Raw genomic sequence first — 17,082 nt, forward strand, 5'->3', positions numbered from 1 at the left:
TACTCATTAGCTGGGACACTCTCCTGACCCTTTCTGGGCCTCAATTTCCTCATCCGTAACAGAAGAATGCGCCCCATTCTCTCCCACTTCCCTACCTTTGCCTGGTGCTCCCTTCTGATCCCCTTTGCCTTGTCTTACTCATCCTGCAGGTGCAGCAGAGGTGTCGCCATTTTGGATAGCTTCCCATGGCCCCTGCCCATGGGCTGAGTTAGGGACCCTCCTTTGAGCCCCCACAGCACTCTATATCTTCCATTAGCATAACACTAGCCTATTGTTATTTTCATTTTTTCTGGTCCCATCCCCACCCTCCCTCCACCCCTACTACACTGGGAGTTTCTTGAAGACAGCAGCTGTAGTTTGTGTATCCCTGGTGCCTAGACGAGTAGCTGGCATCAAATACATGCTCAGAAATTGTGCGTTTCATCCAATTAGAATCATTGTGATTGCTGATATTTATGGACTTATTTCACCATTTTATTTTATATTTTCCGCTTATCTTCTTTTCTTCTTTTTTTTCCCCTTTCATTCCACCAAATTGGTCATCTTTTTTTTGTTTTTCTTTGTTTGGTTTGGAAGTTTTAAATTTGATTTCTATTCTTTTAGTGGGAGCCTTTAAAAATATTTTGGGAGGAACTCTTAAATTTTTGACCTAAATACTTGTCCTAATGAATCTAAAGTTAATCAATGTCTCTAACATTTTCCCCCAAAATACAAGAAACTTAGAACTTTTTAACTTGTCCTTCCCAATTTCCTTGTTGTGTTCCATTTTATCTTTAAACCCACCCAAAATTACTCCTTTTAAAAAATTTATAGTCAATTATTATTTAGATACAGAAGTATGTTTCCACATATATTTGATTTTGCTTTGTTTTGTATTTGCTCATGTTGCTTCTTGCGATACCACTCCTTCCACCTGGATCCAGTTCCCTTCTTGCTTAATGTCATAGTTTGCCAAGGCTGCTATGACAAATGCCACATGACGGGTTGGCTTAAAGAAGAGGAATTTATTGTCTCACAGTTTCTGAGGCTAGAAGTCCAAAATCAAGGTTTCAACAGGCTGCACTCAACCCTGGAGCCTTGGCATTCCTGGGGTACCTTGGCTTGCATCTCTGCCCCTGTCACCTGGTGATCTATCTCCTTGGTCTTCCTTTGTGTTTTGTCTGATCGCATCCAAATTTCCTCTGCCTGTTAAGGAATCCAGTCGTATGGATTAAGGCCCACCCTGATTGAGACTGGGTTTAAAGATCCTATTCATAAATGAGTCCACACCTTAACCAATAATATCTTCAAAGGTCCTATTGTTTCACACCCACAAGAATGCAGATCAAGACTTAAACATGCCTTTATGGGGGACATGATTTGATCCCCAACAGTTTATCCTTTGCTAGTGCTTTCATTGAGGGTTTATGAAAGATAAACTCTCTGGTTTTGCCTGAAAATATCATTATTTTGCCATCACTCTTGAGTAATACCTTTGCTGGGTAGAGATTTCTATATTGACGGCTATTTTTTCTTTCAATCTTAAGATTATTTCCACTATTCTGGCACCCTCTGGTTATGGATGAGAGCTCTTCTGTCAGTCTAATTGACATGGATCTATAGGAAATGTGTTTGTATTTATCTCTGGTAGCTTTGAACCTTCTTTTCCTTGTCTCTATTGTTTGTGCAGCTTCATTAAGAGGTGTTTAAGTGTGTAGTTGTTTTTATTTATCCTGCATGGGACTCAGTGTACTCTTTTAACCCGAGGACTCATGATTTTTTTTCAATTTTGGAAGTCAGTATCTCTTTAAATATTGCCATCTCTGCTTTTTCTCTAGACTATCTTTTAGAATATCCATTAGAAGTATGTTAGACCTTCTTATTCTATCTTCCATGTCTCCTAACCTCTTTCATGATGTCAGTCTTTTTATTTATCATTCTTCATTTTGGGTGACTTCTTCAGATCCATAATCCATATCACTAATGAATCTGACCTGTCATTATTCACTCAACAAACATCTGCAGGGCTTCTCGGACCTTAATGCACACATAAATTACCTAGAGAGAATTTTAAAATGCAGATCCTGACTCAGTAGATTCTGGGGTGAGGCCTGAGAATTTGCATTTCTAATAAGCTCCCAGGTGATGCAGATGCTACTGGTCCCCAGATTGTACTTTGAGTAGCAAGAGTCTAATACAAGCCAGATACTTGCTACATATACAGGCAATGGGGGATTAAGGGGCTGAGTTGGAAAAGAACAAAGTTTACGAAAGAGAAAAGACCCAGACCCTCAAATTTTAGCACTCAGAAGTGTTGGGGAAATACAGAGAGGAAAGCATTTTGTTCAGTGCTGTTTAGTTATGGTGAAGGTCTGTCTGTCTGTACATAGCATTCTGGGAGCATGTGAAAAGGAAGAACCAGTCAGTTCCCTGGGTGAATCATGGGAACAGAGCCTTAATATATTTCCTCACAGGGCAATCTGGAATGGGCTTTCCTCTCTAGTGACTAATGGCATGAACTTGTTTTTTCCTGAGCCCTCAAGCAAAACTGTACCAAGCAGCCTCCTTCAGTTGTGCCTACTCACAGACCCAGGCACACCATTCCCAGAGAATGTAGATCATTTGGGGCCACAATTAGATCAGGTCATTGACTCAGATTACATTTGCACAGACTTCAGCCTCCCCAGTCCCTCCAAGGCCACCTTCTTTGTGAACCCATCCTAGAAAAGTTGTGACTGTCTTGAGTTCTTAGCACGGTTTTGGAAAGAGGTGGAAATTGCAACGCTAAGGACAGGCCATCAGCCTGCTAATTTTCATACCTCTAGCAAGTGTAGTTGTTGAGTAAGAGTCCCTTCACAACACCACACTGACGCCACAAACCTGTTGTTGTTCTTAAAGAGGAAAATAAAAACCTTGTTCCAGTAATAATCTCATCAGCATTCAGTTACTTCACCCTGGGCATTTTTCTTCCACTGGCCATAATGTGGCCTATGAACAATGTCTAAGGTCCTTGGCCTTGGTCACTTCCTGCTAGAGAAACTGAAATGGGAGCCCCTGAGCCAGCCCAGAGCTGCATGGGGTCCCCGGGACTTCACCATTCCCCAGTGGGGCAGGCACGTGAAATGAGACAGGGAGTGCTCCCAAAGGCTCTGTGAGATAGGCTGGGAAAAAGAAGAAAGTTGAGGAAGGAGGTCCTCCCTGGGTGTGTGTGTGTGGGGGGGCTACCCAACTTTTACTGCCAAGAAAGACGCAAGGAGCTCCAGCTCTCCATTCTGCATATTGAATCCTTTCTTTCTTAAAGATTGACAGGGAAAAGGCAGCTCAACTGAATGGGGCACAACGAAGTCCCTAGGCCCCAAATGCCTGGTCAGGGGCGGAGCGGAGGTGAGCATGGCGGTGCCATAGCAGCATCAACATCAGTGTCAGCCCAGTGGGGTACATTCAGAGACATGGGGGATTTCAGAGAGGGAAGGACCCACAGAGTTGCCTAAATCAACCTCCTCATTTACAAATGGGGAAACCAAGGCCAGCAAGGGGAAGGGGCCTGCCCAAATTCACCATGCAAATTAACCCCTAAATTGGGAGCTCCGGGTTCCCAAACTACAGCTATTTCCACTACAGTAGGCTTTTCCATCAACCTGTAGTTTGAAAGAGCATTGAGATCCATTCTCCAAAAAAAGGGTCCTAAGAGCTTCCAGTCACTGGCACTGGAACAAAAAATCAAAGTATGCTGAGCCTTTTCTAAGCAGATACTGTTCCAACACCCAACACTATTTGTAGAATTACATAGAGTTTTCCACCATACTTTAAGGTTGCCCCAAGCACATCTACAGTTTTGAACACCATCAATAGTAGTGTTCAATAAAGGTAAATTATTATTCATCATTAAATCAAAGAAATTTCCTTCAAAGACTTCCAGATCTTCAGAAACAGCAGGGCCTTAATCCAATCCAACATTCCTCAGCTCCCCAGATTCATCCCCCACCCCAACATGCACATGAATTTCACTGTGAGGTTTCACGTATTCACACTGAAAAGAAAATGTGATTATGACTGAGAAATTCTGCTCTTCTTTCAGTTAACTCTTCTCCACTTCTCAGGACTTCTGTGTGCCAGTGCGGTGTCACGGAAGGACAGGGTTTTTCATACCAGAGGGATCTGGACTTGAATCTCTGCCACTTATTAGACCTGTGACTATGAGAATTTCTTTAACTTTTCAGTTTCTTCTGTAAAATGGGTAAGGGTTACTATAGGGATCAGTGCAACTCTATGCATGTAATAGAGAATCAATAATTCATAGCTTTTAATATTAAAATGACAAATCTTTGTTTTAAATAGTTTTGAAACTCTAGAGTGAGTTAGGCATATTTACCCCTAGGGTATTTAAAATGCATTTATTAAACATTGGAGTCTTAAAATTCCATTGGTATATTATTACAGAGAACTTGAGAACTGATTTATGAAAGCTCAAAAGCTATAAAACAAACTCAACCATCCTTCACTTCCTCTTTGATACTATTAGGATTCACTAGATTTATTTGGGAAGAAATCACCAATTTAATGAAAAATATATGTAACCATGTAGATAAGGGATCAATAAACTACAGCTCGGTGCTTTTGTACATCCCAAGAGTTAGGAATGGTTTGTACATTTTTAAATGGTTAAAAAAAAGAAAAAGAAAAATAACATTTCATGAGCCATGAAAATTATATGAAATTCAGATTTCAGTGACCATAAATAAAGTTTTATTGGAACGCAGCCACATTCATTTGTTTACAAATTAACTATGGCTGCTTTCCCATCACAACAGCAGAGCTGAGTAATTGCAGTTGAGACAGCACAGTCTGCAAAGCCAAAAGGTTTTACTATTTTGCTGTTTTCAGGAAAAGTTTGCCAACTTCTGATGTAAAGACACAAGATTTGAAGCAGAATTTTGAAGGTGTTCCATAAGCTTTGACATCTAAAGCTAAAACTTCCAAGAAGAGTCTCTCAGGCTGCTTCCAGAGGACTGGGCAGGGAAGAGGGCAGGAATTCTCTGTGCGGACAGAGTCCAGTCCACAATTCCAAGAGTTCTGTCTCTCCCACGTCCATGCCTTCACCTCATCCTACAAGCTGTGTTAGCCCCTTATGTCCCCCAGGTAGAGCTTCTTATGGCTCCTCTACATCTCTTTAAAGCATTGCAGTTCCCATTGTCACAGGTGCACTTGCAAACTAAGACTCTTTGTCTGTTAACAGGGTATTAGGAATCAGAGAGCAAAAACGAAGGTCTCCAAATCAAGGATTTGTACTTTTTAACAGTCAGAAAATAAGAAGACTGATGTTTATCCTTAAAGCCTCAGCTCTCCTCTGGGCGCTGTCCCTGACTTCGTCAGGAAGACTTAGAGGCAGGCTCCTCTGAACTCCTTCGGACCTTGAGCTGCACTTAGCATTATATCAAAATTAACATATCACCTTGTAAGTGGTTCTATGCGTGTCTGTCCCCAGGATGGCAGGGACCTGATCTTTTCATTTCTGGGTCTCCAAGGCCTAGGACTGTACCTCATATACAGTAAGTATTTAATAATATATGTAATATATATATATTTTTTTTTTTGAAAAAAGGAAGGAAGGTAAGGGGGGAGGAAGGGAAGATCCTACACGCTAAAATACTGATAAATGGCAGAGTATGATATAAATGTAAATATTATAACAATTGTTCAGGGCCCTCCTCATGCAACCATTCCCCTCTTTAACTTCCCCTCTCTTCATGAAACTGACTCACATGCCACCATACACTAATTCTGTTGGGTTTCATGAACTGAGCAAGAGAAAGGAGCTTTGGCCACCCTGGCCTCCCCATGGATACTGACTTCAAAGCAAACGATAGGTGCTCTAGCCTTGAATAGCCAACTTAGTCTTTGGGGCTAAGTAAAAAAATACACTTTACACCACAACCTGGGGAAGTTGTCTCATAAACAATGGCTGTACTTTGCAATACACTCTGACATGTTCAATTCTAGCCTCTTAAAAAAAAAAAAAACCTGTCTGTGAACCAATAAATTGATTCTGTGACCCATTCATGGGTCAGGACTCACAGTTTGAAAAACATTGTTATTTTTCTTACACAGGAACGCAGAAAGGGGCTTCCTGTTAGAAGGCAAGATCAAACAGCAACCTTTCTCCTTATCTCTGCAGTTATTAACCTTTCATACAACACTTCAAATTTTACGCAAGAGTTCCAGAGACATTGTCTCTCTTGAGCTTATAACAATCCTGAGTTACATTTTATAGATGAAGAAACTGAGTTAGAAATATTAACTAACTTTGCCCAAAGTCATTCAGCTAGGATTCCACTGGGATTCGAACTCATGTTCTCTGACTCAGACTCAGAACTTTTTCTTATATCATACTGAGTAGAGTTAGTTTTGTCAAAGGGGGTAAATTTTTACCCATTTTTCTCATTAATATATTAGTTGACTATTATAATTTACTGTTCTTACTTTACTTTCTAATACTAAAAAGTTTAAAACCTTTAATAGTTGTGGGTGGTTTGACTTCTGGATAGATTAAAGCACTTTTAAATATTTTATAAAGTCTGAATAAAAATACAGTTCTGATTATTGAAAAATAGAAATACATTACACAAAATTTTGGAAAATATAGAAAAGTTTAAAAATCAAAAATCATTCAAAAATCGCAATACCCAGAAGAAAGCACTATATACATTTCCTTCCCATCTTTTTTCTACACACAGCCATGTTTTCATTACTTAGCTGACATCGTACTTGATTTTGTTACTTAACATTATCCCAGAAAACTTTTTCTGTGTTATTTTAAACTCTTCATGAACACATTTTTGATGACCACAAAAACATTTCACGATGTGAATGTGCCATAATTTACTTAACTATCCCCTACTGTTGGACACTTAGTTTGTTTTCAATTATCATCTTTGTAAACAAATTTGAGAAGTACTGACTTAAGTACTTTTCAATGCCCAACTGTTTTCCGTGATCAATTCCAATATTAGATTTAAATTTTTTCTTTTTTTTTTTTTTTTGGAAATAAGAGCTAGATGGAACCTTCAATATAATTCCAATCTCTGCAACTTAGAGGTGTGGCCTCCTGCTGGAGTTCCAGCTGGACTCATGGAATGGTATAGATGGATGACGGACAAGGCAAGAGTCAAGAAAATCATGCCCATGAATTTGGGTAATCCGATCATCTTAACTCTTCGAAATGGAAAATAATTTAAGGAGACTTGTCCAAAGGGTCTCAACTTCACTTCCCACCCAATGCTGATGAGGGATGACGTGCTACATTCCCACCCATCGCCATCAACAGCAGTAAATCTCCACTGAGGAAGGTATCAGAATTTGGGGAAGGAGAAATGATTTTCCCCAAATTACACTGTGAAGTAATGAGAGAAACAGGCCCTGAACCCAGATCAACCAATTCTCCCCTCAGGGCTCTCTCCACCTGTCTTAGTTTGCCAGGGCTGCTGTAACAAATACCACAGACTATCGGCTTAACCAACAGGAATTTACTGTCTCACAGTTTTGGAGGCTAGTCCAAAATCAAAGAATTGGCTGGCCATGCTTAGAATCCTGTAGCCTTCTGGTGGTAGCTTGTTGGCAATCCGTAACTCAACCTCTTCCTCTGTCAAATAGCCATCTCTCCTTCAGTCTCATACTGCTCCTACTGCTGTGCCCGAATTTCCTGTGTTTATAAGGATTCCAGTCATACTGCATTAACGTCCACCATGATTCAGTTTGGCCTCTTCTTAACAGGACCTTCGAAGAGCCTGTCTATAAATGAGTTCATACACACAGGACTGAGGGTTAGGAATTGAACATGTCTTTGTTGGGGACATGATTAAATCCATAAAATTGAATAGAGGTGGTATAAATCATAAAGCATAAGTGAAAATATCATAGCAATGAGCTTCACACCCCTCAGATAGGAAAAGAGTACTTGTATACTGAGGTTTGCTGTTTGGCTAAGTGAAATATAACAACAAGCAAGCCAATAACTTCGATGTATTATAAAAATCAAGATGAGATGAGTGGAGGAACTTGTTTTTAGTTCCCAAGAAAAGAACTACATAAGCAGTGATTAGAAGAGGAGAGTTAACCATAAATACAAGATTTAAGCAGAAATTCTATGTTAGGTTTTAAACCAGAGATAGATTTGGGAAGAATTACATTTTAATATCAAACACTTTTAGCCCTGCTGGAGCGTATGCTTTAACACACACTTTTGTATCAGCTTTCTAGAAGGCAAAATGGTAGTAGATATCAAAAGCCACAAAAATGTCCATACCTTTGGGTTAAATAATCCCACTCTGGAACTTTCCCCATAAGATAAATCTAAAGGAGAAAAAAGGTTGTAAAAGATGTACATTGTGGTGTTATTTTAGAACTATCCAACAATAAGGCTAATAATAGCACATCTCCAATAGTAACACCATTTATTGAAGAAATTCTCTGACATGCTTTAGTTCTAAACTTCACAGCAACCCTGTCATGTTCGCATCACCCCCACTTCACTGATGTGGAAACTGAGGCTCAGAGCAAAAGGGAGTAATTGGATCAAAGCCACATGGCTAGTAAATGGCAGAGTCAAGATCTGAACCTGAGGTTTTATGACGTTTTCTGCCCATTCCGCCCCTAGGTTTGCTCGGGACCAAGACACTGGGAACAGTGTGAATCATAAGTGGGACCACGAAGCAATTGCTTCCACGATAAGCAAGAAGAAGATGCAGCAACATAGAGAAAGCAGTTCAGAAATAACATTCGGGGAAAAGAGAAGGCCCCCAAATTAAGCCTATGGTATAATTATAATTTTCATTAAAATATGTGTAAAAACTGAAAGGATCTCAGAAAAAAACAGCAGGGCTAGCATTTGGGGGGGGGCAGAAATGAGTAGATGTTTCATTCTATTAAATTTCCTTAAATGTTGTTAAACCAATGTCTTAAACACAAGTCTTAAAAAAAAAAAAAAAAAAGACTGACTTGAGCTTAATAAACATGTGTGGGTGTTTCTCTCTCTGTTTCATGATGCCTGTGCCTTGCTGAAACCACAACTTCCTCCCTGAGGATGCCTGTGAACACCCGGGAGAGAATCACTGGTGGGTCTTTTTCAGTGGAGGTGAGAAGACAGGGAAAGATGACATCATTATTCAAATGGCCAAGGAGAGAGGGAGAGCACCAGGCAAACTCACCCGGCCGGGAGAAAACCAGTGGGCTTTCATGGCTCTGTTTGTGGGAAGTGTCTCATCGATTGAAAGGTCAGGAGCTGACGTGTCCAATGGCACTGGAGCATTGCCTGAAATTGCAAAAATAGAGCCTTATAAAAATTCATAAGCCCATGAAACACCCACTGAACTGTATAGATTAGGGGTACAGTGGCCAGGGTTTTAGCAAGTTCTAGACAAAAAAGGAAGCGGCATAGCTGCATACAGAGCACCTGGAAAGTCCTTGGCAGTGTCCTAGGCTCTTTTCATAGGAAAAGAAAGCTCACAGCTAACATGTATTAAGTTTTACTGTACACCTGAGCTTTGCCGAGCTCTTCCTGTGTTAACTGATTTAATCCTCATGTATGGTTCTATCATAGATACTATTGTTTTCTCTCCTCTATTTCAGATGAGAAAACTGAGGCTTAAAGAAGGTAGCAAACGTGCCCCAGCTGGGATTCAAGCCCAGATCTTCCTGACACCAACAATTGTGCCTTGCAGCCTGTCACTCTAGGTGACTGTGGCACTCAGTCTACTCTTAGCAACTTAGCAACGACCCTTTACGTAGAGGACGCTGCCTTTCGCTCAGCTCAGGAACACACTGCACTGAAGCCCCCTCCTTGGGTGAGCAAACCTGAGTGATCTCAGTTTATTGGGCTTCCCGTCTGTTTGGCAAAAGAAAGAAACAATGTGACCTGTGATGGAAAGAACATGGTCTTTGGAACTAGATGGATCAAGGTTTGCATCCATCTCAATTTGCATCTTACTGACTTGAGTAACTTGAGTAAGCCACTGAACGTCTCTGAGCCTCAATTTTTTCCTCTGTAAAATGGGGCCCCATTAGCAGGATTGTGGGGTTTGGGGTCCAGCGCAGTACGTGGTCTATGGCAGGGTATTTTTACTTGGTTATTAATTCTGTCCCTTACTGTTTCTGAAGGAACCTCTAATACCTGGGTTTCCCCTTCCCAAATGAGGCTGTTGCAAAACAGTAGTTGGTTATTAAAATTACTTTCAAGGTCTTGAAGCATCAGCTGGAGTTCTAGTCCCTGGTTGCTCCTCAAGGCTGGTACATTTGGCCATTGCCCTTCCCTTGGATGGATGCTACCAAGCCTTGCCTTACCTGTCCACCAGTGGGATTCCTCTCTCCTTTGATGGGAGTTCTCTCCCTTTTGACTACTGTTCCCCAATCCTTTAAGACAATTCCCTTAAGCCTCACTATGCCTAGTCATCGATGGCCTTGTTTTACCTCTGTTTCCAAACTCACCAGATGCTGTAAGCCTTGACTCTTCTATCCTGACCTCTGCATGCCCTGTCGCTTGCACACAGAAAATTCCACTAGGGTACACTCTGCAAGAGTCACCATATCTGCTTGCCTCACCTTATCCCCAGGGCCCAAGCACTCTGCCTGGTATATAGTAGGGGCTCAATAAATGTATGAAAAATGAGTGAACGAATGAATGAGTGACTGAATGATGATTAAGCAATTTGTATGGCCTGAGTGGAGAGTGAGCCATCCTACAAATATCTGCAGAGGACCTATCGTTGGCCACAAGATCGAAGGTCTGAGAGACTCCCTAGGAGTCAGCATGGATTATGTGCAGCCTCTCTGTTAAGGATTTTATATGCATCATCTCATTTACTCCTCAAAAGAACTTATAAGTTTGCCTGGCATGGTGGCTTGGATCTATGTACCCCAGAAACATCTTAAACTTAATCCATTCATGTGGGTGTGAACCCATCGTGAATAGGACATTTTGATGAGGTTACTTCAGTTACAGTGTGGCCCAATCGAATCAGGATGGGTCTTACACCTATGACTGGAGCCCTTACAGAGAAGGAAGGTCTCAGAGAAAACCACAGGAAGAAGCCAGAAGTCAGCAGGACCCAGAGAAGCCAGGAGAGGCTGCCATGTGCATTGCCATGTGATAGAAAAGCCAAGGACAAAGGATCACCGGCAGCTAGTCCCAGAATGCCACAGTCTTCTGCAGAAAGCATCACCTTGACGATGCCTTGATTTTGGACTTCTCCTAGCTTCAAAAGCGTGAGGCAAAAAATCCCTGTTGTTTAACCTAACACATTGTATGGTATTTGTTTTAGCAGCCAGAAAACTAAAACACCTGGTTACCCAGCCAGGTGGGGATTCTAATCCAGTTCTCTGTGACTCCAAAGCCAATGTCACTTCTGCTCACTAGAAGACCATTTAGCATAGTGGTTAAGTGCATGGGCTCTGGTGTCAGACCATTTGGATTCAATTCCTGACTCACCTCCTATTAGAGGGGAAACTGCCAACTCAAGTGACTCTCCAAGTCTTACTTATCTTATCTATAAACTGGGGGTAATATTTTCTACTTCAAGGGTTGTTGTGAAATTAAATGAGATAATGTAAGTAAAATAGCATGAGCCAGGCCCATACTAAGTTTTCATGGCAGCAGCAGTGGCAGTAGTAGCACTGGTAGTGCTAGTGGTAGTATCAAGGTAATTCTTATTTCCTTGTACCCAGAAGCCATGGTGATCATTTGAGGAGGTCAAGTACAATTTAATGTACTTCCATTCCAGGAAACTGTCTGAGTGGGTAGCAGGGGTGGGAGAGGGAAGGATGGAATTGACACCCTGCACCTATGTTCTGGGGGCCCAGCCTTCCTGGTGCCCAGGAGAGCACCAACTCCCAGGCACAGCCATAACATGGAGCAGAATTCAGCACCCAGGATACCTGAACCCCCTACGGAAAATCAGCTGGATTAGGAAGCAGGAGTACCCTGAGGAACCCAGGAGACCCCTGATAAATTAAGGAGAGTTGGCTACCCAAACATTAGAGGAAGATGGTTTTATCTCTAGCATTTAAGACAGACTTCAGGAGAGCAAGGTTAGTTGCAGGAAGATGGGAAGGTAGGAAAGGATGTGCAAAGTGGGAACACAGCAATAAGAGGTGACCAGGAACAGTGGTTCTTAGCTTATTTCCCACTTACAGATAATTCCGGGGCCATGTGATCTTGTGCCCCTCACTCCAGTTGGGGAAGAAGCAAATGGGCCACAGGTTATGAGCCGGTCCCTTTTCTCTCCCTCTTGTCAGGTTCCTCTACAAGTGGTGGCACAGAGTTGGGGAACCCCTGATCTGGGCCAGAACATGGTGGCCAGAGATGAGGAAAAAGAGTTCAAAAGGAGGCGTTATACGATTGTGTAACAATGTAGCTTACAGTGGGTGACAGTGTGATTGTGAAAACCTTGTGGATCACACTCCCTTTATCCAGTGTATGGATGGATGAGTAGAAGAATGGGGACAAAAACCAAATGAAAAATAGGATGGGATGGGGGGGGATGATTTGGGTGTTCTTTTTTATTTTTATTTTTTATTCTGATTCTGATTCTTTCTGGTGTAAGGAAATGTTCAAAAATAGATTGGGGTGATGAATGCACAACTACAGGATGGTACCGTGAACAGTTGATTGTACACCATGGATGATTGTATGGTAGGTGAATATATCTCAATAAAACTGAATTTTTTTAAAAAGGAGGCATCATATTAAAACAAACCATGGACACATGGAGTTCTAGAGTGGGGCAGTGGGGTCAACACTAAGAACATGGTTTGGGGGTAGGATGTCCTGTGTTCAAATTCGGGCTCTACATTTATTAGCTTTGTGACCTTGGGCAAAGGAATAATTTTAATGCCAACCTGGAAGGTTTGTTTTGCTCTTTAGATGAGACTATATTTATAAAGAGCTTAGCCTATGCCTAGTAATAACTACAGTAACTGCTCTTAAAAAAGGCAACTGGTATTATTATTATTATTACTATCATGTTGGTATGAAGGTGAAGACAGGTTGATTTTAAATCCACTCCCTACAATCCTATGAATGTTACAGAAACTTATGTGGGAACAGTATTGTATTTCACTCAATTTGTGTTGTGTGAGAGAACTGACTTCTCAATGAGATTTTAAGGCCCTTGAAGGTAAGACTAGAAAATACACATATGACTCTTGATCATTCCACAATTCCAGGTGTGATTCTGGACGTAGAGTGATTAATACATTCATCCACTGGTTATTTGTGAAACTGATGGCTTACAAGTCTTCCAAAATGGCACCCAACAAGGCAATCCAACTGCCATTTGCTAAGCACAAACTGTATGCAGCAAACACTGGGATGGCCCTAGGAGAGCCACTGTATATTTTTACCCACTCTGACCAAAACTGACCCCACTTCTAGACAGAAACACTGGCATAGAACAGAAGGGACAGTACAAGAAACTTACTTGGTTCAGTGAATTTAGGCATTTGTTTTCCAAGTTCACAAGACCATTTCCTGAGTAACTAGACCAAACCGATGTATAAGTTACTGTGACACTGAAGGAAAAGGAAGAGGAAAGAACTGAAAGTCCTGCTTAAATAAACTTAAGAGAACCAGAAAGGGTGAAGGTCCATTTTAAATAACTTCTCTGGCCTCCTAAGTCCTCCTTGGCCTCACTGCTCTTTCTGCCTTGCTGGTCTCTGTGTCCTCATCCAGAAAATGAGGTCCTGCAGGGTCACTGGGAGGCCCTGGTGGAGTGGACATAGCTCCACGTGGAGACCGGAGGTGGGAGAATTCTGGTTCCTTTCCAGTTACTAAATCCCTGTATGGCCAGGGCCCCAGAGACGCTCATCCTCCCTGGAGCTCAGCTTCCCCGTGTACAGGTTGTTTGAGATGACTTCTAAGGACCATTCCAGCCAGGGCACCGATGCCCCTTCTGAAGCCCTTCCCAGGACTGCCTGCTCTGATCTCACCCTGACTCAACACTGTTTGGGGGTTGAGAGTTTGGTGAGTTTCGCTTCTTGTTTTCCCCCTCAATGCTGGGGTAACTTTCATGATGACGTAACCCTCCAAGATGGTCTGGGACACTTCAGGTGGATGGAGACAAGCATGACTGACTCTTGACACAAAGGGTAGAATTGCTTGGGTTGCCGTGGTCCTTGGAGAATCACCGTGTTTGTTTTCTCCTTCGCCAAACAGGAGAGCTTGCTGTGTTTTTATCAGCCATAACCGCCTTAAATTTTTTTTGAAGGGCAATTAGAGTGTTAAATATCTCAAGTAGAAACTTTTAGAAATGATTCCTTTTTTGCAAATTGCAAAAATGAATGGCCTTGCTTCTCCTCTGGCTGCTGCTGGCTTTTCTTCAACCCAGAAACACAGGGGGTCTTTAGAGGACATTTACCCCCAAAGACCAGCGTTAACACGGGCTTTCTCCTTGCCTGGTTTACCTTCATTTCATCACCGGCTGAACAATTCCCATATGGCCAGAGGCATTTGAATAATTAATATTCAGTAAGCTGAGTGCTTGACTTTCGGCTGCTGAGTGCCTCCTAAAACCGAGAGTGAGAGTGTCATACGTGAAGACAGAGTCTTATGGAGGAGTCTAGGACCACACCTGAGTAATATCCCTCCTTTAAATCTTGGCCGGAAGCTACCACGATGGCATCCCATTGCCCAAACCTCTCTGGAGAGCTGCCTAGGCGGGGGCTGGGCTCGGGCAGAGGGGAACGAGAAAAGAACGGCCGTGCCACACCTGGGAAGAGCAGCCATGTGACCGAGATCAAAGTGACCTGCTCTGCAGATCAGGACGAGTTGAGGCCCAGACAGGCTGCAATTCAACTACCCCTCAGGGGCTAGGGACGTTTTGATCATTCATTATTCATTCATTCATTCATTCATTCAACAGACATTTATTGAGACCTACTAAATGCCAGATGTTGTTCTAGATTCTGGGGTTACAGCAGTAAACACACTGGTCCCCCCAAAATAACCCCTGCCTTCATGGGGCTTACATTCTAGATGGGGAAAGAGACAATCAACAAAATAAATCAGTTCAATAATATTTTGTCAAGTGGTGATAAATGCCTTGAAGAAGAAAAAAGAGAGTTAGGGCATGGGTTAGACATACCCAGTAGATGTGAACTGCAATTTTTAAAGGGTGGGCAGAAAAAAAGCCTCCTTGAGAAGATCACAAATTAGAAGTGACTTGAAGGATATAAGGAGTGAGATGTGCAACTATCTGGGGAAGAGTGTCCAGGGCTTGGAAACAGCAAGGCAAAGGCCCTGAGGCAGGAAAGTGCAGGGACAGCAAGGGGGCCAGTGTGGCTGGGGCCGAGAGCTTGTCGCAGGGCTTTTGCTGTGAATGAGATGAGAAGTCACTAGTGTATCTCTTAACAGAGAGGGTCATCATCTGAATTTCAGCTTAATTGGATTCCTTTGGCTGCAGTTTGGAGAATAGATTGTAGGGAGCAAGTTGCACCAGATGACCTCTTAGTACAGTTCCAGCTGGGATACTGAGGGACCAGACAGGAGGATAGGAAAGATGACTGGCATGACTAAGGGGATACTGATGGAGGTTCCAAAAAGTGGTCATATTCTGGGTTTAATTTGAAGGCATATCTAGTAGGATTTGTTGAAAGATGGGATGCAGGGTGTGAGAGAAAAGGATGAGTCCTTGCTCTGGGGCATGAGCAGCTGGAAGGAGCAATTGCCCTTTATGGGGTAGGAAGAGACTGCAAGGGAAGCAGGTCTGGGGAGGGAAACGGGAGGCTGGGTATAAAAAACAAGTAGTGGGGGGCTCTGTGGCATGCTAGCCCCTTCTAGAGGGGTTCAGAATTCTTACAAAACCATGTCAGTCAGAGCATGCTGCACAAGCAATGTCACAAGGTGGGGAAAAACCCGGGTTTTTTGAGTCAGAACCCCTCGTTTCAAATCCCACATCTGCCACTCCCCAGCCAAGGGGTTGGGGGCATGTCATCCTGTCTGTGCTTCCATCTACTTATCTTCTAAATCTAGGTGTGGATATATATGATGTGCAAAATGTAAAGGTAGGTAGGGTGAAAGGAGTCCAGACTCTGGAACCAAGAAGAGCTGGGTTTGGAGCCTCTTACTAGCTCCGTGATGTTGGGCAAGTTTCTTAACCCCTCAGAGTCTTGGTTTCCTCCTGTGTAAAATGGAGACAATGCTGCATACCTTACAAGATAGATATGAGGGTTCCCGAGGATTTATCAGGAGGATTTGCAAAGCTTCTAGCAGAGAGCTTGGCACATAGTACATTCTCAATATAGTGTGGCTATTATTACACACAAAAGTAACTGATATTATAGCTGTATTTATGTGTGTGTTGGCCTACTAAGTGTATGGTCACCTGCACAAAAATTCATGGTGGCTGCAAAGTCTGGAAGCATGGATAAAATTACTTCATCATATATCGTAATCAATAAGTGATTTATTGTGTATTTGCCTGTGGCCACCCCTGAGATTATGAGCTTCCAGGAGACTACTCAGAGCTGACAAATATTAAAAGAGGCTTAAACATCCAATCAAACTTTCTTGAGATGAGGAACCTGAGAATGAGGGATCTTATTTTTCTTTGTATCTTCCAATGAAGCCCTGGTTCAGTGCCAACACCTGAGAGATACTTAATAGGTAGAATCAAAGAAGAGGAACTTAGAGATGATTTTGCTTCTTTTAAGACTAAGAAAACAGCCCAGAGAGGGTCGGTGACTTCCTAGAATGACCCAGCAAGTGAGTGGTGGTTCTAGGGCTAGCAATGAGCTCTCCTGGCTAAGGGCCGGTGGCTTTCCACGGCACCCCTTATAGACATCAAATGAAAGAAACCGGTTATGAAATCAGGATCCTTTCCCTGGGTTAGACCCTTTAAGTCTCTTCAATGGGATCATCCACTCTGACAAAGACTCCAAGAGTCTTCTTGTAGTGACAATAGGATAGATCAAGGGTTCTCGAATGGCCACTTGAGCTCCTTGAATTTCTCTGGGGCCTGCAGTGTTTGCACTGGTCTAGACATTTTCCACCAAACCTCCCAGCAAATATTTGAAGGCCTTGCTACAATGCCATACAAATAACCATATCTAAAGCTT

General features: G+C 42.4%; 1 long non-coding RNA gene across 3 annotated transcripts in view; it reads right to left on the reverse strand.

The window, feature by feature from the left end:
• LOC119513627 overlaps positions 1-17,082 on the reverse strand; it is an 85,443-nt gene that overhangs the window by 52,813 nt on the left and 15,548 nt on the right. For 2 of the 3 annotated variants that reach the window (XR_005212667.1, XR_005212666.1), the window contains exon 2: positions 9,183-9,286. This is a non-coding gene — a long non-coding RNA (uncharacterized LOC119513627). Of the gene's footprint in view, positions 1-9,182; positions 9,287-14,430; positions 14,533-17,082 lie in introns of all 3 variants that reach the window. The other variant, XR_005212668.1, reaches the window with a different exon arrangement.

Source organism: Choloepus didactylus, chromosome 18 (assembly GCF_015220235.1).
Source record: "Choloepus didactylus isolate mChoDid1 chromosome 18, mChoDid1.pri, whole genome shotgun sequence".
In the NCBI taxonomy this organism is placed as follows: domain Eukaryota; kingdom Metazoa; phylum Chordata; class Mammalia; order Pilosa; family Megalonychidae; genus Choloepus; species Choloepus didactylus.